Consider the following 23,839-nt stretch of genomic DNA (forward strand, 5'->3'; position numbering starts at 1 on the left):
TTTAGCTTAAAAATTATAACAGAAAGTAATCCTTTAAGTAAAGAAGCTTTTAGTATAGGTAAGGCTACCACAGGCAGAATCAGTTCTTTCAAAGGCTGATATAAAGGTTAAGGTGCTATTTGTAAACAATTTAATGCACTCCAGCAGGTAAAATCAATCATTGGGAACAAATTAAAGGGGAGAAAAATGTTGGGTACACTGTCCCTTTAAGTTTCAAGAATTTCAATGAATATAAGATCATTTGGAGTGGAATAGATCTGCACAAGCAGTAAGGAACACTAAAGTCAAAATTAAACTTTCATGCAATTTTAAACAACTTTCCAAATCACTTCCAGTGTTTTAATATGCACACTCTGTGAGGCACTAGCTCCTACTGAGCATGTGCAAGAATGCACAATATACAGTAAGTATATGCATTTTGTGACTGGCTGATTGCTGTCACATGATGCAGGAGAAAGGAAAATAAAACTAACTTTGACATTGCTCAGAAAAAAGTTACTACTCAATAATATAATTTTAATATGAATTTGTTGATTAAGCAATTCTACTTTATTTAATGGTCCGTTAAATGGTAATGATTATTTTTCTCCTTGCAAAAAAGTACAACAGAAAAGTTGTCTAAATATTGTGCAGATGTGTGAAGTTTCAGGGAATAGCGTTCCCCCTCAGAGGAGGGGTGTAAAATGTATCTGATGGAGTGGGAGAGAACCAAATAGGGATCGCTCACCAGTACCCCTGAAGACTGGATATTCAGACACCTTTTGATCCAGAGAGGTAAGTCAAAAAGTTTTGAGAAACACATTGTTGCAAATGTTTAGTATGGACTATGGTCTGAGTACTGTTTTTGAGTTAAGAGGTCTATAATGATTGGATGGCTATATTGGACTTGGCTTCTCTATAGTTTATGTTGACACATATGGATTTTAAACACGGAGGGAATATTATTTTTCCATTTGAGACTTATAATAATGCACCACTGAAAATATGGAATAAGCATCTTACTGACCCAGAACCAAATAACTTTGTTTTGTATTTTGGTTGATATTTGGTGAATCTTTCATCAAATAATTATATAAGTATGTTGTAGCCTTCACTTCTCTACATAGGGCTCAAATGAATGTCCACAGGGTCCTCTACTCCAATAGAGCTTTTTTTGCCAGGGCTGGAAGGTACAGGGGCTACCTCTCCAGCTGAGCTTCCTACAGAGGCTCCTTCCACCAGACCTTTTCAGACTCCTTCAGGACCAGCCCTCTACCCTAGATCAGATCACTGTTCCCCTTCAGAGCATGACCCTACAGAGCTAGAGGCTCTCAGTGCAAAACCCTACCGCAGCCTCCCAGAGCTGACCTTGGTGAGTCAGCCTTTACCCCAGTTTGTTTCCCCACTAACATTAGCGGGCAGACTTTACCGTTGTTTAGCAACTTGGCAATCAATCACAACAGACGCTTGGGTCCTACAAACAGTACAGGGCTTTCACATAGACTTCCCTCTAAACTTTTGATACCCTTTCCTCCCTCCATCCAAAACCTGATTCTGAACTTACACACTTCCTTCACAAACATGCTATTGAGAAGGCCTATCTCACTGGCTTTGTCATGGTCAGGAAGAGGAATGGAGGGGTCCAAGACAGTTATCAGCCTCAGGGAACTCAACTATTTCCTGGTCATTTCAAGATGGAGGGAATACACTTTCTGAGGGACACCCTTCAGACAGGGGATTGGCTTTTTTTCATGGACATGAAAGATGCTAACTTAACAGTAACTATGTATTATACCTACAGACAGACATTACCTCCAATTCCTATGGAACCACTATCTATGGCAATTCACATACCTTCTCTTTGGCCTAAGTTCAGCCCCTTGGTGTTTAACCAAGCTCATGAGACCGGTAGCTGCTTTTCTCAGATCCAGTGTGGTTCACCTTATAATCCTCTTCCTCTTGGTGCAAAACAAAACCCTCTAGCATCAACATCTGCGCATTACAACCTGCCTCTTAGAAAGGTTAGGTTTCATCACCAATTCCAAAAAATCCCTTATGATACCCATTCAGATGATAACATTTCTAGGATTAAGCGTAGACCCTATATCTTCCAACATTCAAACTATCGACTATCCGAAAGGAGCTACATTCTACATTACTGAAATCTCAGATTTCCCTCCACCAACTTGCCAGAATTATAGGTCTTCTGTCACCATCTGCATTGGTCCTTATATTTACTTCAGCCCGGTGTGGCTGAGTTCTGTTGTTGGGTTTCTCTGTTTGATTTTATCATCTATTCAGGCCATATTCCCTGGCCCCCTATACTATCTAGCAATGCAGAGGCTCAAACATTCTTCTCTTCACAATTATCCCTCATTCTCAGTTGATACCTCTTTCCCCAGAGGTCCCAAAGGAAATGTCCTGGTGGCGTCACAACATAGAGGCATGGAATGGGTGGGCCATTTTCAGATCCCTACCAGATTACATAATAGATTCTGATGCCAGTCTGCTCGGACGGGGAGCCTCTTAGCACTTTCAATTGACATGGGGCAGGTGGACTCTGGAGGAGTCCAAACTTCATATAAATTGTCTGGAATCACAAATCACTGACCCTATCAAATTTGACCAAGCAATTTTACCCAATACTTAAGTTGGCTTCCAGAACCAGGGGATCAAGTGACGATGCCTTTCTTCAGACCTGGCCACAGAGAGGAGCTTACCCCTTTCCCCCATTCTCCATATCATCTTGGGGTGATTCTCCATGTGGGCAGACTCCAAGTTCAGATTCTTCTCATTACCCCTTTCTGACCTACCCAGCCTTGGTTTCCAGCGCTATAATTGCTGTCAGTCCAGCCTCTGGTTCAAATACCATCGTTTTCGCACTTGTCCTGGACCCCAACGTGATTCCCCATCCTTTGATGTTAGACAAAAATCTCCAACTGCTAGCCTGAATGATTTCAGGGGTTCCTTGGATGTCTCAGGACTTTCAACATCAACTCATGGACTGTTGGACCTCGGGAACTCGAAAAATCTTACCTTTCAACCTGGTCTTTCTGGATTTGCTGCTGTGTCTGTGTCACAGCTGGAAAACTTCCTTCTTGTACAATCCATGAATCTCTAAGAAGCACAAACACTTGTGATACTATTGTTGCAAAAGTCCAATAATACCAGATACTTTTAATCTAAAAGTCAAGAGTATGTTTAGACATTTATAGTAGAAGCATTCTTTCTATATAACGTTAATGCTCAGTGTAGAGCCAAGATCACCACACTTCAACATATTTCAGCTTATTGAGCCTTTTTCAAGATGTGGGAACTCGCAGTCACAGGATCTTTTATATAGTGCAACTTCTTTTTAGATTTAAAGTGACCTCACTTAATATTCTCCCCAATGAAGATAAATACTAATTTTTTTAGAGCGACCTGGTCATTTTTACAGTAATTATTGCACATAAATATTTAAACCTAAAAATGTAAAATTTCTAAAAAAATATTTATTTTTAAAACCAATATTAAGACAATTCTGCTAATTATTAATAGGATACAAATATTCAGATAAAATTATTCAAGTCTAAATCAGCGTTAAATTGTCTTAAATTTAAAAAAAATAACCTTGCTCCCTTGGTAAAAACAAATAAGTGAAATCAAAGTAAAAGATTGTGTAAAACAACTTACTTGTTTTCTTGCAAAATCAGCACTTAGAAATTCTCACTGTAGCCCCTGCCCCCAGTGTGATTAGAGCGGAACATTTTTGAAACTTGAAAGGGACAGTCTACACCTTAGTCATCTTAAACTCTTACCTTAGATTAAGCTGCAAATAGCCTCCTTCCCCCGTTTCTATAACATGCAGCCGGAACGGTAAAAAAGCTATTTTAAAATGAATATTGTTTCTAGCAGCATTAAAATGACTGCCAAGCTCCGCCCACTGACGACATCACAATCTGGGCTACATCTAGGTACTCTGCTAATAGCATTGACAGTCTATTGAATCAAACTAGTGAGCCTTTTGAGCCTTTTGTGATTGGACGCCATATGCAGCCCAGATCGTGATGTCCTATATATATATATGTAGTAATGCTACCTGGTAACTAACACCAGCCTCACACCATACTGGTGAAGGTGCAGCTGTTGTGCTGAGAGATGCTGACAGTGTAGCCATGACATGCGGCTGGGTAGTTTAATTCTCTCTTTGAAATATGTATATGATATATGTGTAAAAAAAAAAAAATACATTTAAAAAAAAATAAAAAAATTTTTGTTTACACATACCATACTTTTATATATATACACAAATAAAGTATAAATATATATATATATATATATATATATAATTCCAGGCAGAGTATGGCACTCATGAATCTTTGACCGGGGTGCTGCAGCAGGCAAAGCATACACAACAAAAAGAAGCAGGCACTCACCGGTATTTAAATAAAGTATATTTTAATCCCACAAGGTGTGACGTTTCGGAGTATTACCTCCTTCCTCAGACATAACAAGAAAGTAAATAACAGCAACCTTTATATATACACATGTGTGAACATAGTGATTTGAATCAGCTAGAAGCATCAGGCGCATAGCATGAGTCACTAGGGGCGTCGTCCGTAGCCTTAGTAACCAGCCAAACAAATTGAAACTAAACAACGTGGCTAATTAGATCAAAACAATGTTGCTCTTATGCTAACACTATATATCCATGATCAACAACTACAACTTAATATGGGTGGACTGCTGAGGTACTCATAAATACAACGGCAACTTCTATGGCCATAAGCAAAAGTATAATGACTAATGGTAAAATACTATGCAGTCATATATCTATGTGGGCAAATTACATAAGTCTGCTATCAACATAATATGAAGAAAAAGAAAAAAGAGAAAAAAAAAAGGAAAAAAAGAGAGAAGAAGCACAGAATAAAGAGCAAAAAAAAGAGCAATAAAAAAACAAATGAGAATGACATAGTATGACTCATAGACAGAGGAGCAGACTGAAGAGGGGGGAAAGAGTAACAGGGGGAAAAAAAACAAGTGAAAAAAACAAGGGAAAGTCAGGAAAAGACAAAGGGAGACAATTTACAGGGGGAACACAAGGGAATAAACACGGGAATAAACAGTATGCTAGGGTGTACTACCCAGAATACAAATTGCTATAGCTACATGAAGCTATGCCATTCTATTTTTGTATTCAAACCCTTAGGGCTCAGAGTTTCAAGCTCAAATGTCCATCTCGCTTTCCTTTGCAAAAGTATTTTATTGCAATCTCCTTCCCTTTGTAGGGATGGTACGTGATCAATGATGGTGTAGCGCAAGTCTGCTACATTGTGTCTACTCAGTAGAAAGTGTCTGGCCACCGGCTGGTCCGTGTCTTGGTTCTTAATCGCCGTGTGTATCGCACTTCTATGATTCGCCATCCTCGTTCTTAAGTTGTCGCACGTTTTACAGACGTAAAGCAAGCTGCACGGACAAAAGAGTAAGTAGACTATATACTTGGTTGTACAGGTCATCCTATGCTAATGGAGATACTTCTTTTTGTGCTTTGGGTGGTGAAAGAATTTCCCAGCTTGCAGCCCATTGCAGGTAGTGCATCTGCTGCATTTATAACAGCCTAGTTTGTTCCCTTCTAACCATGTTTTGGAGCTATAGCAGTGTACGGGATCAGTATTTTGTAGTATATTTTTGAGTGACTTTCCTTTTTTAAAACCTATTCTAGGTACATCCATCAATTTGAAAGGAAGTGTCTCGTCTGATCTTAGTATCTCCCAGTTATTTCTCAGTATAGTGGAGAACTTATTCTTGTCCGCTGTATAGGTGGTAGTCATAGCCATTTTCTCTTTCTTGTTACCCTCTTCTGGTGTATCTCCAATGATGCCTTTTTTAAACATTGAGATGTGTTGTTGTAACAATTTGTTACGGTAGCCCCTTTCAATAAAGCGCTGTCTCATTTCTTCGGTTTGGATTTCTGCCTGTTCAGTATTCGTGTTGTTCCTCCGTACCCTATAGAATTGTGACTTTGGAAGCGCCTTTTTAAGTGGGAGCTTGAAGCTTCTAGGAGTGAGTTCCTGTCGGTCGGTTTTCTATATAGGGTTGTACCCAGTTTGTTGTTATTCTTATATATTTTCAGGTCTAGGAATTCTATTTCTGTTTTACTGTAGTTCATTTTGAATTTCAGGGTAGTCTGCTCGCTGTTCAATTCATCGAACCATCTTTGTAGTTGTTCTTCGCTGTCCCTCCAGATAATCAGCAGATCATCTATATATATATATATATATATATATATATATATATATATATATATATATATATATATATATATATATCTTTTAAAATATAAGATCTCTGGTCTATTGAAGCACTCAGTCCCATTATTCTCAAACTCTGACATGAATAGGTTAGCGTATGATGGGGTCACGCTGTACCCCGTCGCTGTCCCGATCAATTGTAGATAGAATTGTCGTTCAAACCGGAAGTAGTTCTTCCTGAGGCAAATCTCCAGTATGTCCAGAATGAATTCCATAGGTGGCCCTATATGGGGGTATTTCAGAATTTGTCTTCTGATCACTGCCAGGCCTTCGGGGTGGGGGATAACTGTGTATAAGCTAGTGGCATCCAAGGTCACTAGCACATCATTGGTATTTATTTCCAGATTTTTAAGGGATTTGATCACATCTCCTGAATCTTTAATGTATGTGTTCATATTTTGAACAAAAGGTTGTAACAGACTGTCTACATAAGTAGCAAGGGGTTGTAAGATAGAGTTTACTACAGATACAATGGGACGTCCTGGTGGTTTTCTTAGGTCCTTATGGATTTTTGGCAAGGTATAGAAGATTGGTATCCTTGGGTAGTCCGTTATTAGGTATGATAGAGTCTGTTGATCAATCCAGTTATCCTCGAAAGCTACCTTCAGGTATTCGTCTATTTCAGACTTGAATTTTAGGGTTGGGTCTCTTGGTAGTTTGGAGTATGTCAGGTTATCATTCAGCTGAGTGTGGATTTCCTCCTGAGAGTAGTGGTAGTCCATAATTACTATAGCACCTCCCTTGTCGGCCCTTCTCACCACTATAGTATTATCCCCAGTCAGTTTTTTCATAGCTGTTCTTTCATTCTTAGTAAAGTTAAACCTTACACTATCTCTTTGAGATTCAGTGGTGTGGTTCAGCACTGTTTCCAGTTTTTTACAAAATGTCTGGATTGTGGCGTTAGTGTTTTTTGGGTCAAATGTGCATCTTTTCCTGAGACCCACAACCTGTTCTTTCTCTGTTGAGCCAAATAATTATTCCAGTCTTAATGTCCGCTGGAAGTGCTGAATGTCAATATGGAGGTCAAATCTGTCTGTATACTTTGTTGGGACAAACGAAAGGCCTTTTTGTAGGAGCGACAGTTCGTCCTCTGACAGTAATCTCTGGCTGATATTCATCTCCTTCTCGGGGGTCTGTTTCTTATTCTTGAAATGCCCCCTCCTCGGGTGGTGGTGTCCCCTCCATCGTTTTTTGACCTTGTTGTTATTCCTTCTCTTTGTATACCTGTCGGTATATCTTGTCCTGATGTGCTGTCTGAATCTGTGCCCGATCCTGAGCTGTTTACTGTAGCTAGATTCCATGGCCTCCTTGCCCTGTATCTTCTTGGGCGGAATTCTCTAAGCCTCTGTCTCTCTTTTGGCTTGAGTAGCCATTTGTAGACTCTCTTTTCTCTGTAATCTTCCAGTACAGCTTCAAATTTTCTGTTCTTAAATGCCGTTAGTTCTTTTTGATATTGCTCCAGCTGTGTCCATAGTTTAGTCTCCCTTTCTTCATCCTTATATATATATATATATACACACACATACCCCCCAACTGTCCTGATTTTTGCAGGAAAGTCCCGATTTTAGGGGTCTGTCCCACTGTCCCAGGTTGCTAGCCATCTGTCCCGCATTGCCCTATGCATAAAAAAAAATTCTATTTGGCCCATACTCAGAAGCAGCTGTTTTTTCTCTCTCAGGGTTATATACCTGTTAGATTCCCTGTGGAAAAGGAATGGTGTGTGGATTAAGCAGGAGTAAGAAGGCTGTATACCCTCTAACTTAAGGTAATGGTGACCTCTAACCTCTGGTAGTGATGACGTCTAACCCCTGGGAATAATAGTAGCATGCCTTCAGTTTTATAGGATGAGCAGTGCTATCAACAGGGTAACGAACAGTGGCAGCCTCAGATGGCCAGCTAATGTGCTTGCCAACCCCAGGACCCCATACAATGAATTACAGATACCCATATATGATGTAGTGTGTGTGTCTATCTGTATCTATAAGTGTGTGTGTGTGTGTGTCTGCATGTGTAAGTGTATACTATGTAGTGTGTGTGTGTGTGTGTGTATCTGCATGTATAAGTGTATGCTATGTAGTGTGTGTGTGTATCGGCATGTATAAGTGTATACTATGTAGTGTGTGTGTGTGTATCTGCATGTATAAGTGTATGCTATATAGTGTGTGTGTGTATCTGCATGTATAAGTGTATGCTATGTAGTGTGTGTGTGTGTATCTGCCTGTATAAGTGTATACTATGTAGTGTGTTTGTGTGTGTGTATGCTATGTAGTGTGTGTGTATATCTGCCTGTATAAATGTATACTATATAGTGTGTGTGTATGTATAAGTGTATGCTATGTAGTGTGTGTGTATCTGCATGTGTGTGTGTCTGCCTGTATAAGTGTATACTGTGTGTGTGTGTATGTAAAATGTATATGCTATGTAGTGTGTGTGTATCTGCATGTGTAAGTGTATGCTATGTAGTGTGTGTGTGTGTATGCGCGCACATGTGTAAGTGTATGCTATATAGTGTGTGTGTGTATCTGCCTGTATAAGTGTATACTATGTAGTGTGTTTGTGTGTGTGTATGCTATGTAGTGTGTGTGTGTGCGCATCTGCCTGTATAAGTGTATAGTATGTATACTATATAGTGTGTGTGTGTGTATGTATAATTGTATGCTATTTAGTGTGTGTGTGTGTATGTATAAGTGTATGCTATTTAGTGTGTGTGTGTGTGTGTGTGTATCTGCCTGTATAAGTGTATACTGTGTAGTGTGTGTGTATGTAAAATGTATATGCTATGTAGTGTGTGTGTGTATCTGCATGTGTAAGTGTATGCTATGTAGTGTGTGTGTTTGTGTGTGTGTGTGCGCGCGCACATGTGTAAGTGTATGCTATGTAGTGTGTTGCTGTGCATTTTTGCTGACTTTAAAGCTCAGAATCTAGAATATTAATGGGGAATGCAGAGAGCAGTTTTAAATAATCTATTATTAAATGTCCAATTAAAGGGACAGTCTAGTACAAAACAAACTTTCATTATTCAGATAGGGCATGTAATATTAAACAATTTTCAAATTTACATCTATCACCAATTTTGCTTTGTTCTCTTTGTATTCTTAGTTGAATGCTAAACATAGGAGGTTCATATGCTAATTTCTAAGCCCTTGAACGCTGCCTCTCATTTCAGGGCATTTTGACAGTTGTTCACCATTACAAGGTGTTAGTTCATGTGTTTCATATAGATAACACTGTGCTCACGCACGTTGAGTTACTAGGAGCCAGCACTGATTGGCTAAAATGCAAGTCTGTCAAAAGAACTGAAATAAGGGGCAGTTTGCCGAGGCTTACATACAAGATAATCACAGAGGTAAAAAGTGTATTATTATAATTGTGTTGGTTATGCAAAACTATCTTTTAAAACAAAAAATATTCTGTTGTAGACTGTCCCTTTACGATAAACATATTTTGCACTGTCTCTGCAAAGGCTAATTAAATACAGAGCTCACAAATAGCTATACCAGTGGTTTGAGCTTGTGTTTGATTTGCTGCTTAAGAGTATTAAAAGATATGACTTTATTTAGAATTGTATTTATATTACTTTGGTCTTATGATTTTTTTTAAGCCCCCTCCCTGCTCCTGCCCACCACATTTCATTTTTTTCCCGTGGGGGGGGGGGGGGTATTTTGAAATGTTGGGAGGTATATATATATATACCTCCTATATATATATATATATATATATATATATATATATATATATACAGGTGGCCCTCGGTTTACAACGGTTCAATTTGCACTGTTTCAGAATAACAAACTTTTTTTCCAGTCATGTGACTGCTATTGACAAGCATTGAGAAGCAGTGCATTGATTAAAATAGCCAGTAGGTGGAGCTGTCCGTTGTGTTGCAGCAAAGCCAAGCAAGCTGAAATTAATCCGTTTAAACAGACCTGAGCTATCGAGCAGATTTCAAAGGAACAAGATCTTCCTGTCTATAAATCAGTCCAGATTGGAATACATAGAAAGAACTGTTTGCAGAAAAATGCAAGTGAAGTCTGTGTTGTGTGATTATTTTATTAGGTTTATAATGCTGTTTAGCAAATGTTTTTGTTAATTTAACTTAGTTTAATTATATATTCTGTGTTGTTTGATTATTTTATTAGGTTTATAATGCTGTTTAGCATTTAAAGTCTTCATTTTAAAGCTTTAAAAATAATGTATTAGGTGTTACTTATGACAATTTTGAGAGGAGCCTGGAACCTAACTCCCTCACTTCCCATTGACTTACATTATAAACTGGGTTTCAATTTACAATGGTTTTGATTTACAACCATTCTTTCTGGAACCTAATCCTAGCGTAAACTGAGGGCTACCTGTGTATATATATATATATATATATATATATATATATATATATATATATATATATATATATAGCTATATTTATTGTGACTTTTTCGGCTATGTGCAATCCTCTTGTGCAATTTTAAATTTCAGCCTGCGTTGAAACATAGCAAGTGTCAATAGCAGGCAGACAGGTTCACTAATTGCAAACCTGTCTGTTTCATGGATGTTAAATTTACCCCAATTTATCAGGACAAGTAAATTGCCACAAGGCGGGACAAGTAGACTGGACTACTACTTTAATCCCATGGACAAGAAGTTTTTTTGTTGTTGTTTTTTTACATTTACATACCCCTGCTGTTAATAAAATTACTTTAGTCTTTTTTAAAAGACCATTTAATAATATGGTGTGTGCATGGTGTGTGTGTATAGTGTATGTATAGTGTGGATTGTGTATAATGTATTATAGTGTGTGCAGAGTGTGCTCAGACTGTGGATGTATAGTGTGCGCAGAGTATGTATGGTGTATGCACTACAATCTTTCTGGGAGATAAAAAGCAATTTCTTACTAACGATCTCACAAAGACAGCTTGTCTGTGATCTTAATAAATTCAAAGCAGTAAAATGCTTAAGACTATAATGATTGGATTTTTTGAGGGACATAGGTAAATAGAATGCTAGTAGGGGATAAATTATATGTGGCACAAAGACAAACGTTTGATAAACATCACATAGATTTATGGCACATACTCTGCACCAAGTGCCGTAGCATATTCTAAGAGTGAGATTATAAGGGGTTCTGACAAAGGTGGGTGATAAAATGGGATGTCCCTAGACTGTAAAAGGGAAGGGATTAAAGTGATTGTAAAGTTTCTTTGTGTAATGCACAGTATATTCAATAAATACTAGATTACAAGTGGATTGCTAAATTATCGCGCACCCGCAAACGGGCAAATTTGCCCGTTTGTGGGTGCACGATAATTAACCAGCCATTACAAGTGGATGGTTATTGCTACCACAAGCTCACAGTAGCAATTAGCGCTTAAAATTAACCAGAGATCAGATCTCTGGTTAATTTTATAAATGTCCACAAAATGCCCCCAAAATAAAGTATATTTTATTAAAAAATAAAGATAGTAGCATCTTTATTTTTAATAATATAACTGCAAAAAGCAGGGAGTGAGTTTGGGGTGTTAGAAAAAAATAAACGGCACTGAAAAATGCCTTTACAGTGTGGTCTATGGGAACTGTCTGTTCCCAGTAAATATATATATGTATATGATTATATACATATATATTTATGTGTTGATATGTGTATATACACATATTAACACATATATATGTATATAAGCATATATATTTGCTGCCCTTGCTGCGCTACTTACCCCCTTCACTGTGCTTAGGTTCTGATGCCGTCTCTGACAGCATTAGAACAAGGCTCCCATTGGAGCCTATTGAAGCGCACTCTCATGAGCGCAATGCTTCCCAGCAATAAGAACCCGAGCTTGCGTTCGTATTGCTGACAAATTGTAATACCAGCGCACATTAGCGTGTGCTGGTATTACACAGTGGAGCACAAATATCGCTTTCATGAAAGCGATATTTAGCGCTCCACTTGTAATCCTGGCCCTTAGCTTTCAAAACAGCGGAACTTTCATTAATTACAATTTTTAAGACCCTATACAGTATTTGTAAAATATTTACCATTTTCTGATGGTAAACATTGTGCCGTTCCTCTGTCCGCACCTCGTACTTCCTTTAGCTGAGCAATGATGAATCTGGATTCATCCAATCGTTGCGTGCCCCACATGGCATCCAGTTTTTGGGGCACGCAATGATTGGAAGTAGCCAGATTCATCATCGCTTAGCTAAATCAAGTATGCGGTGCGGGCGGAGAAACGGTGCAATGTTTACCATCACAAAAGGGTAAATGTAGAATATTCTCTAAAATCTATGGATAGACTGGGATTACATATACAGGTCTGGGTGGCCTGGGAAGACTGGGAGAGAGCAAATAAATAGGGTATGACAGAGACCGGACACGAGTGCCCACATTTACAAAGTAGCGGTCCTCCTTTTGAAGCTTCCCACATGCACCAGACGGTTTCTTCCTCCCCCCCCCGCCCCCACCCCTCTTCCCCCTTTTTTTTTTCTTTGCTCTGTCGCATTGGAATGCATTTCCTTTACCAATCCGTACTTTTCTATAATCACCTGGATGTTAGTACAATAAGTATTTGAAGAAATTATATAGGCCTTCCACTGTTTTGAAGGGAGACTGAGAACCAGATAGCTAACAATATTTTTTCTGTGCTACGATTCATTGATTTCTGATCTGAAGCTTATGATGTGGACACACAAAGACCTACTTCTTCCCTTTCAGAGTCCTTATACGAAAGCTAGGTCTCATAATTATCACTTATTAAGTTATTTTTGGTTTGTCCAAGTTAAAATGTATATGTGTAAAAAGAGGTGCCACTCATGGCTTATTACATCTTCCTCTGGTGAGGATCTACTGTTGCTTATGGTTTCTAGGACATGCCTATGTATTAGATGTAGGAGTCTTGATGTATGTATATAGCAGACATCCCAACTCTCCCGGAAGGTCTGGGAATCTCCCGCATTGAAATAGCGGCTCCCTGACACCTGCAAATGAAACACAATCTCCCGGAAATAGCAGTACCAGAGAAAATCAAATGTGTGCCTGCTCTTTTCATTTCTACCTCTAGGTGTCACTGTTCCATTATAGCTCAATGTAAATAGTTACTTCGTTCCTATCTAGACTTTTTCCTTCCTTCCTGATCTCTACCCTAGTGTGGTGCGAGACAGCAGCAGACCTGATATATATATATATATATATATATATATATATATATATATATATATAGGTGAGATGTGCAGATTCCCATACCTCTATATTGTGCAGGCTTGTGCAGGCTTCCATACCTCTCTTTTGTGCAGGCTCCCGTACCTCTATATTGTGCAGGCTTCCATACCTCTCTATTGAGCAGGCTCCCATACCTCTCTATTGTGCAGGCTCCCATACCTCTCTTCTGTGCAGGCTCCCATACCTCTCTATTGTGCAGGCTCCCATACCTCTCTATTGTGCAGGCTCCCATACCTCTATTTGTGCAGGCTTGGGCAGGCTTCCATACCTCTCTATTGAGCAAGCTCCCATACCTCTCTATTGTGCAGGCTCCCATACCTCTATATTGTGCAGGCTCCCATACCTCTATATTGTGCAGGTTCCCATACCTCTATATTGTGCAGGCTCCCATACTCTTAAGAGGTCAGGTGGCCATGGAGCAACCTATGATGTTTTCTAGTTCAGTTTTACAATTTCTGCCAAGAGCTGTACAAAGTGTAGATAACATTATATATTTATACTAATATATATATATATATATATATATATATATATATATATATATATATATACACATATATTATATATTATATATATATATATAATTTGGTCAGGTAACAATTTAAAGGTACATTAAACCACTTTTTTTTTGGGGGGGGGGCGGTTTGCGCAGTAGCCGGTGAAGCCACCTCCCTGAAATAAGTTTTTGCAGGTTGGGATGTCTGATATAGGCGTGTTGCCATGACAATTATATGATCTTGTTTTTGTATGTTCTTGCTACCTCAATAAAAATAATTTAAAAAAAAAAGTAAATATTTTACAAATGTATAATTAATTAAAGTGCCCCTGTTTTGAAGGCTAATTGTATATACTGTGCATAACCTAAGAAACTTTACAATCACTTTAAATGTGGCGCAGAGACAAAACTTTGAGTTTAATATCTAAAATTAGAGCCATTACACCCAAACAGTTTAGCATTCATAGGAATGCTATTTCTAAAATACAATTTCACCTGCAATCAGATCCAGACCAGGAAAATTATCACAATAGAAAATGGGTATCAGCATGATAGCATGAGCGATTTTGTTACCAATTGGAGGACCGTGGATTACTCACTTGAGTGACTGTGTGCCTGTTCCACTGATACTTTGCGGGAGGTATGGTAGGCAGGTTGCATGCTTTTCATTGGCTTTCTATTTCAAGTGGATGTCATACATGTATTTAGCTATTAAAGGGGTGCTTGGATACTTATACGCCCTAGAAGCTTGGCTTTAACTATCTGCTTGAACATACTAATCCTCCGTATGGCTCACCGCTCTGTTATCTGTACTGCATAAAGCTTTTTGCTAAGCACGCATAGATCCCAACGATACCCTGCCCAGATGCTACCTGAGCTTCACAGTGTCTGGTAATGCTGGGTGTTGCACTTTACTTACACCGCTCCCTATAACATCCTCTAGACATCTTTTTGCTTATTGCAATGCCTTCTACTAATGTATTGTTTTAACATTTTTTCACTGTATTTATTGCATTTGTCTTTTTTTTCCATGATAAAGAATGCTGCTTAAGGTTAACCATTAATAAAGTTGTTTTGTATATTTATATTTATTAAAAAGCAAATTTGATGATAAAAGTAAATTGCAAAGTTGATTAAAATGAAAAGTCCTATCTGAATAATGAGCTCGCATTCTATTGGCTGTTCCGATCAACCAATAGAATGCAAGCTCAATCTGATTGGCTGATTGGATCAGCCAATCGGATTGAACTTCAATCTGATTGGCTGATTCAATCAGCCAATCAGATTTTTCCTACCTTAATTCCAATTGGCTGATAGAATCCTATCAGCCAATCGGAATTGAAGGGACCCCACCTTGGATGACGTCCCTTAAAGGAATATCCATTCGTCGTTAGTCGTCGGGAAGAAGAGGATGGCTCCGCGTCGGCTCGTCTGAAGATGGCTCCGCTCCGCTCCGGATGGATGAAGATTGAAGACGCCGCCTGGATAAAGACTTCTATCGGATGGAAGACTTCTTCAGCGCCGCCTGGATGATGACTTCATCGGATGGAAGACTTCTTCAGCGCCGCCTGGATGATGACTTCTGCCGCTCCGGATCTCCTCTTCGGTTCCATCGGTGGGTCGGCTGGCTGAAGACGACTCAAGGTAGGATGATCTTCAGGGGGGTAGTGTTAGGTTTATTTAAGGGGGGTTTGGGTTAGATTAGGGGTATGTGGGTGGTGGGTTTTAATGTTGGGGGGGTTGTATTTTTTTTTTACAGGCAAAAGAGCAGAATTCTTTGGGGCATGCCCCGCAAAAGGCCCTTTTAAGGGCTGGTAAGGTAAAAGAGCTGGTAACTTTTTAATTTAGAATAGGGTAGGGCATTTTTTTATTTTGGGGGGCTTGGTTATTTTATTAGGGGGCTTAGATTAGGTGTAAGTAGCTTAAAATTGTTGTAATATTTTTTAAATGTTTGTAACTTATTTTTTTTATTTTTTGTAACTTAGCTTTTTTTATTTTTTGTACTTTAGTTAGTTTATTTAATTGAATTTAATTGTAGTTATTTGTAGCTAATTAATTTAATTAATTTAATGATAGTGTAGTGTTAGTTTTAATTGTAACTTAGGTTAGGATTTATTTTACAGGTAATTTTGTATTTCTTTTAGCTAGGTAGTTATTAAATAGTTAACTATTTAATAACTATTCTAACTAGCTAAAATAAATACAAATTTACCTGTAAAATAAATATAAATCCTAAAATAGCTACAATATAATTATTAATTACATTGTAGCTATCTTAGGGTTTATTTTACAGGTATTTAGTTTTAAATAGGATTAATTTATTTAAGTATAGTGTAGTGTTAGGTGTAATTGTAACTTAGGTTAGTTTTTATTTTACAGGTACATTTTTCTTTATTTTAGCTAGGTAGCTATTAAATAGTTAATAACTATTTAATAGCTATTGTACCTAGTTAAAATAAATTGAAAGATGCCTGTAAAATAAAAATAAATCCTAACATAGCTACAATATAATTATTATTTATATTGTAGCTATCTTAGGCTTTATTTTAAAGGTAAGTATTTAGTTTTAAATAGCAATAATTTAGTTAATAAGAGAAATATTATTTAGATGTATTTAATTAATATTTAAGTTAGGGGGTGTTAGGGTTAGTGTTAGACTTAGGTTTAGGGGTTAATAATTTTATTACAGTGGCGGCGGTGTGGGGGGGCAGGATAGGGGTTAATAAACTTATTATAGGTGGAGACGGTGTAGGGGGGCAGGATAGGGGTTAATAAATTTATTATAGGTGGCGACGGTGATGGGGGGGGGGGCAGATTAGGGGTTAATAAGTTTAAGATAGGTTGCGGCGGGGTCCGGGAGCGGCGGTTTAGGGGTTAAACTATTTATTTAGTTGCGGCAAGGTCCGGGATCGGCAGGATAGGGGTTAATAACTTTATTATAGGTGGCGGCGGTATAGGGGGGGCAGGATAGGGGTTACTAGCTATAATGTAGGTGGCGGCGGTGTCCGGAAGCGGCGGTTTAGGGGTTAATACATTTATAAGAGTTGCGGCGGGGTCTAGGAGCGGCGGTTTAGGGGTTAATAACTTTATTTAGTTGTGGGGGGCTCCGGGGGCGCCGGTATAGGGGGTAGAACAGTGTAGTTAGTGTAGGTGCTTAGTAACAGGCTAGCAATAAAGCTGTAAAAAAGCCGAAGAGCAGCAAGATCGGATGAGTGATAACTCTCACAATCCGCTGCTCATCGCCCCGTACTTGGTGCGCAGCTTTTTGACAGCTTTTTTGATAACTTAGGCGAAATTTTTAAGGTCCGCGGCGGCGATGGTAGGCGAGCTTAAGCGGGCGTATTGGACCGGCGAAGGCAGGTAAAGTAGACGCGTTGATAACTACCCCCTATAGGCTCAAATAGAGGAGCCTGTAACGCCTTCAAAACCAAATTAAGACTCCAAGGAGGAGAAATTGATTTAATGACAGGCTTAATACGAACTAAAGCCTGTACAAAACAGTGAATATCAGGAAATTTAGCAATCTTTCTGTGGAATAAAACAGAAAGAGCAGAGATTTGTCCCTTCAAGGAGCTTGCAGACAAACCTTTATCCAAATCATCCTGAAGAAACTGTAAAATTCTAGGAATTCTAAAAGAATGCCAAGAAAATTTATGGGAAGAACACCATGAAATGTAAGTCTTCCAAACTCGATAGTAAATCTTCCTGGAAACAGATTTACAAGCTTGTAACATAGTATTAATCACTGAGTCAGAGAAACCTCTATGACTTAGTACTAAGCATTCGATTTCCATACCTTCAAATTTAATGATTTGAGATCCTGATGGAAAAATGGACCTTGAGACAGTAGGTCTGGCCTTAACTGAAGTGGCCAAGGTTGGCAACTGGACATCCGAACAAGATCTGCATACCAAAACCTGTGTGGCCATGCTGGAGCCACCAGCAGCACAAACAATTGTTCCATGATAATTTTGGAAATCACTCTTGGAAGAAGAACTAGAGGCGGGAAGATGTAAACAGGATGATAATTCCATGGAATGGATAGCGCATCCACTGCTTCCGCCTGAACATCCCTGGACCTGGACAGGTACCGGTGAAGTTTCGTGTTTAGATGAGAGGCCATCGGATCTATCTCTGGAAGACCCCAACATCTGAACAATCTGAGAAAACACATCTGGATGGTGAGACCACTCTCCTGGATGTAAAGTCTGATGATTGAGATAATCCGCTTCCCAATTGTCTACACCTGGGATATGCACCGCAGAGATTAGACAGAAGCTGGATTCCACCCAAGCAAGTATCCAAGATACTTCTTTCATGGCTTGAGGACTGTGAGTCCCACCTTGATGATTGACATATGCCACAGTTGTGATATTGTCTGTCTGGAAGCAAATGAACGGTTCTCTCTTCAACAGAGGCCAAAACTGAAGAGCTCTGAAAATTGCATGGAGTTCTAAAATATTGATTGGTAATCTCGCCTCTTGAGATTTCCAAACCCCTTGAGCAGTCAGAGATCCCCAAACAGCTCCCCAACCCGAAAGACTTGCATCTGTAGCACACCACCTCACCACCTCCTTAGGAGGCAAAGTTTGTAAAACTGAATTGTGGGTGTGGTGAGGGGTGTATTTATAGGCATTTTGAGGTTTGGGAAACTTTGCCCCTCCTGGTAGGATTGTATATCCCATACGTCACTAGCTCATGGACTCTTGCCAATTACATGAAAGAAATAACAAACACTAAATTACGAAAAATAACAAACAAAATTATTCAAAATAAAAACAATTACACCTTATCTAATAGCCCTATAAAAATAAAAAAGCCCACCAAAATAAAAAAAACCTAGCCTACAATAAACTACCAATAGCCCTTAAAAGGGCCTTTTGTAAGGCATTGCCCTAAAGAAATCATCTATTTTTTCTGAACAAAAATATACAAAGACCCCCCAACAGTAAAACCCACCAACCAAACAACCCCCCAAAATAAAAACCTAACTCTAACAAAAACCTAAGCTACCCATTGCCCTGAAAAGGGTATTTGTATGGGCATTGCCCTTAAAAAGGCATTCAGCTCTTTTCCATTGCCCTGACAAGGGCATTTAGCTCTTTTAAGAACGCCCAAACCCTAATCTAAAAAAAAAAAACACCCAAAAAAAGTTTTAAAAAAACCTAACACTAACCCCCGACGATCAGCTTACAGTTTCTGAAGTCCGGACTTCATCCATCCAGGTGGTGTCTTCTATCTTCATCCCAGCGGCACGGAGCAGGTCCATCCTTTAAGACATCTGGCGCAGGGCATCTTCTTCATAGTTCATACTGTCGCCGCCATACACTGAATCTTCAATGCAAGGGAGCCTTTTCAAAATGGGGTCCCTTGCATTCCTATTGGCTGATTTGATTTTTGAAATTCATATCAGCCAACAGGATGAGAGCTACTGAAATTCTATTGGCTGATTTGAATAGCCAATAACTAAGCCTTCCATTTTTGCTTTTAATCTTAGCTGTGTGCTTGTGAGTGATGGATTTTCTCTGTGTGTTTTATTAATTTATTTTGTAATTTTCCCTATGGTTCTTGCACCCAGACCTGTCTGGGGTTAACTGCCTGTGACTCTGGTGACAGCACAGCTTCCTGTGAGTTCCAGTGAGCACCCAGGGCTGAGCATGTTGCAGGGTCATGGGATGTGTACCCAGTCCAGTCTGAGAGTGCAGTCCCCTTCCATGTTTTGTGTATATATATATATATATATATATGCAGCCACCAATCAGCAGCTAGAACCTAGGTTCTCTGATGCTCATGAGCTTGTCTAGATAAACCTTTCAGCAAAGGATAACAAAAGAAGGAAGCAAATTAAATAATAGAAGTAAATTGGAAAGTTGTTTAACCCTTTGAGTGCTAAGCACTTTCCCACCTGGGTGCTAAGCTGATTTAAAGGGACACTGAACCCAAATTTTTTCTTTTGGGATTCAGATAGAGCATGCCGTTTTAAGCAACTTTCTAATTTACTCCTATTATCAATTTTTCTTCGTTCTCTTGCTATCTTTATTTGAAAAAGAAGGCATTTAAGCTTTTTTTTGTTTCAAAACTCTGGACACCACTTTTTTATTGGTGGATGAATTTATCCACCAATCAGCAAGGACAACCCAGGTTGTTCATCAAAAATGGGCCGGCATCTAAACTTACATTCTTGCATTTCAAATAAAGATACCAAGAGAATAAAGAAAATTTGATAATAGGATTAAATTAGAAAGTTGCTTAAAATGTAATGTTCTATCTGAATCACAAAAGAAAAAATTTGGGTTCAGTGTCCCTTTAAGTTTTTTTATTATTTTTTATTTTTTGAAATATATATTTTTTTTAACTTTTTGTTCAGATCCCCAGGCAATTATCTTTCCAATGGTGTGTCTTGGGGGTCTGTAGCTGCTTAGATGCCTGAGATACAGGCTTCTAATCAGCATGCTCCCTTTTCCTATACTTGTCATTGCCATTTTTAAATAAAGTTGCGCAGTGACATCATCACGTCATTGCGCGTGACGTCATTGCACGTGACATCATCACGCAAAACGTGAAGCCCCGGCGATGCCTGTCACTATACAGGCCCGATCGCCGGGATAGGAGTGGGTGGGAGCCCCCAGATCTCCCTCAAGGTGGGAGAGTGCTAACGACGGCTCTGAGCCGTCGTTAGCACCTGAGTGGGAAACTCTGTGACAGCTCAGAGCCGTCGTTAGTACTGAAAGGGTTAAAATTGTATTCTCTATTTGAATCATGAAAGAAAAATTGTGGGTTTATGTCCCTTTAATCTGACTAGAATCTACTACTGTACTTGGGGAGTATAGCTTGCAAAATATTTAAGTGATATGTTTGAAAATATTGCTTTAAGTTTACATCCTATTTAAGTCTACGGGCATTCCATTTTAGTATTTCCATTTTGTCTGGCTTTATTGTCATTCCTTGTGTGTCCCTTGTTTGTAAATAAGAGATGAAAGAGATGAAAGGGGTTATTTCAGCCCAACTATGCACCAATATTACTGTATAAATCAGGAGCTTCTAACAAAACCATCATATATAGTCTTAGCAGCACTTTAAAAGGATGATGCCATGTAGCAAACTTTTCTCCACCCTAGTGTGCTAAAGGGAATCGATTTTAACTGGAGTGTAATCAAATGTTTACAAATAGCTCCTTTACATGTATTTTGTTATTTAAAATGGCTGTTTTTGCTGTCAAAACTAAACATGTGCATTTCATTTTTTTACTAGATTTATTCTAAATTGAAGCTTATAATTAGTGAAATATTTTTACATAGTTGTTATATATTATTATTTATTAGAGATGTGAATTCAGATCCTTTGTGAGGCATCCACTCGTGCCATCTTTTCATAGCCAGATTGATTCTAGAGAAAGATCACCACACTGTGCAAATCTAGATCTTAGTGTTGGGATCTTTCACTAGAGTCAATTCTGCTAAAAAAAGATCCAAATGGCACAAGCGGTCGCCTATATAAGAACCTTTAACTTACTATTTCCTGCCATGTAGTGCAGATATCTAGGTATCTCTTCAGCACAGAATATCATGGGAACAAAGTAAATCTCATAATAGAAGTAAATTGGAAACTTCTTTATAAAATGTGTCCTCTGTCTGAAATACAAAGGAAATATTTTGGGTTTCATATCCCTTTAAGGTGAAGGGAGCACTCTTGGTGGAGCAGAATTGGCTCTTGAGAACTGTGTGTGAACCTTGGATGTGATGTAAATTCCCCAAATTTTAACTAAAAATAAATATTAAACATTTCTTGTAAATTTCATGTAAATTTAACCTGAGAGGAGGCCCAGCGACTAAGACTTTGAAAACCCTGTCCTGGCATGCCATGACCAAATGTTTACATTGCCATTGACAGCCACAGCTGATACAAATGATTTTAAAGCAGATTTTGATTGGTTGACAAAACATTAAAGTGACAGTATACACCAGAATGTTTATTGTTTTAAAAGATAGATAATCCCTTTATAACCGATTCCCTAGTTTTGCATAACCAACACAGTTATATTAATACACTTTTTACCGCTTTGATTACCTTGTATCTAAGCCTCTGCAACTGCCCCCTTATTTCAGTTCTTTTGACAGACTTGCATTTTAGCCAATCAGTGCTGACTCCTAGGTAACGCCAACGTGCATGAGCACAATGTTATCCATAATATTATGACATATGAACTAACACCCTCTAGTGGTGAAAAATTGTCAAAATGCATTCATATAAAGGCAGCCTTCAAGGTCTAAGAAATTAGCTCATGAACCTCCTAGGTTTAGCTTTCAACTAAGAATAGCAAGAGAACAAAGCAAAATTGGTGAAAAAAGTAAATTGGAAAGTTTTTTAAAATGTTTATTTTGGACTAGACTGTCCCTTTAATCAAAATCCCAATACACAAGTAAACTGTGAAACAAGCTACATTGTGATGAGTAGGGTATAATAGAGCATCATCATAATGTTTTTTTTCATCGTGGATTTGACTCTGTCCTAGTACAGGTAAATGTAACATACAAGTTTATGGTAAAGTGCTTATTCTCCTGCTACAACCCCCTATTGGATGCAACATGGTACTACAACTCTGTTTAAATATACTCTGATTCTTAGCAAACAAGAGCTAATTATGAATTAAAACTAAATTTGCTTCTACACAGAAAGTATTACTTTGTAAATGATCATTATTTTAACCTACCGTGGCAGTTGTGAGCAGAGGGAAACAGATACTCCCAAACAAGACCAATGACTCAAATGTGCAGAAGAGGGTGCTAAGAGCTTAAAATGTAATAAGGAAGGATGGATATTGTAAAAGAGATGCATGATAAAGTGCGTCAATTTAATATCTAGTACAGAGCAGCACCTTGGTGATAAATTTAACTTATGTTAAGCAGCAAGTTATTGTATACAGAAACATATCAGTTGTTGCATTACCTGCCAATGAGCCCTGCGATGGACCTACAATCACACCCAGGCCACCCAAATCCATCGGCTGCTAGACAAATACTTGAGGCACAGGATAAGACTGCAGGGTGAGGACGTGTAGCCCGGTGCAGGTTTGTGCGTATATACAAAAGGAAGACGGAGAGAAATGTATGTACAACACACAGGAACCGGTCTGATAAGGAGTTACAGGGGGAGTGGAAAAGATCTGTTACAGCAGCCTGTGTCAACATTACTTGGCCTATTTGCACGGCTTTAGTTGCCTAAAAAAAAGTTTCGGAGTCTGTGTGCTGGAATGTAGTGTTGGGCTCTAATCCTTATGTCAGCAGCACCATGTAACTATGATCTAAGCTCTAAATCTTTAATTAAAGGGACATACAAGTACTGGTTTGTTAGATCATTGTATTATTGCACCACTGGTTGCATATATTATTGTGTTTAAAGGTACATTGTACTATAAAATATGTTTCCCCTTATTGTGCTCTATCTGCTGCAGAGTATTTGATGTATGATAAATTGTTCATTTATTTTTGTTTTATTAAATAGCTGTTTGCTCATTAAAAACATGACCAGTTGTTCTCAAGGTCATGCCCATAAAAATTGGCAGAGCATGCAGGTAAAGCAGAGCTGTTAATGTTATTTATGTCTAAACACACCACCTAATAGATATTGAAATGCAAATTATGGCTGGGGTGTTCAATGAGCAGAATCAGCTATATCAGATACAAAAATCTGTCTCCCTCCTATACCCCCACTGGGAGATTAATTAGTGCTATTGTCTCATGTTTACATAGCTTTTCTGTAATGTTTGTTATTCATATTTTCAGTGTAGGTGGAAGTTTCTACAGGCAAAAGCAAGTATATCAAATAACAAAATAAATGTAAATGAGATGTTTGAAAACAATTAAA

This window comes from Bombina bombina, chromosome 6 (assembly GCF_027579735.1).
Source record: "Bombina bombina isolate aBomBom1 chromosome 6, aBomBom1.pri, whole genome shotgun sequence".
Taxonomy (NCBI): Eukaryota; Metazoa; Chordata; class Amphibia; order Anura; family Bombinatoridae; genus Bombina; species Bombina bombina.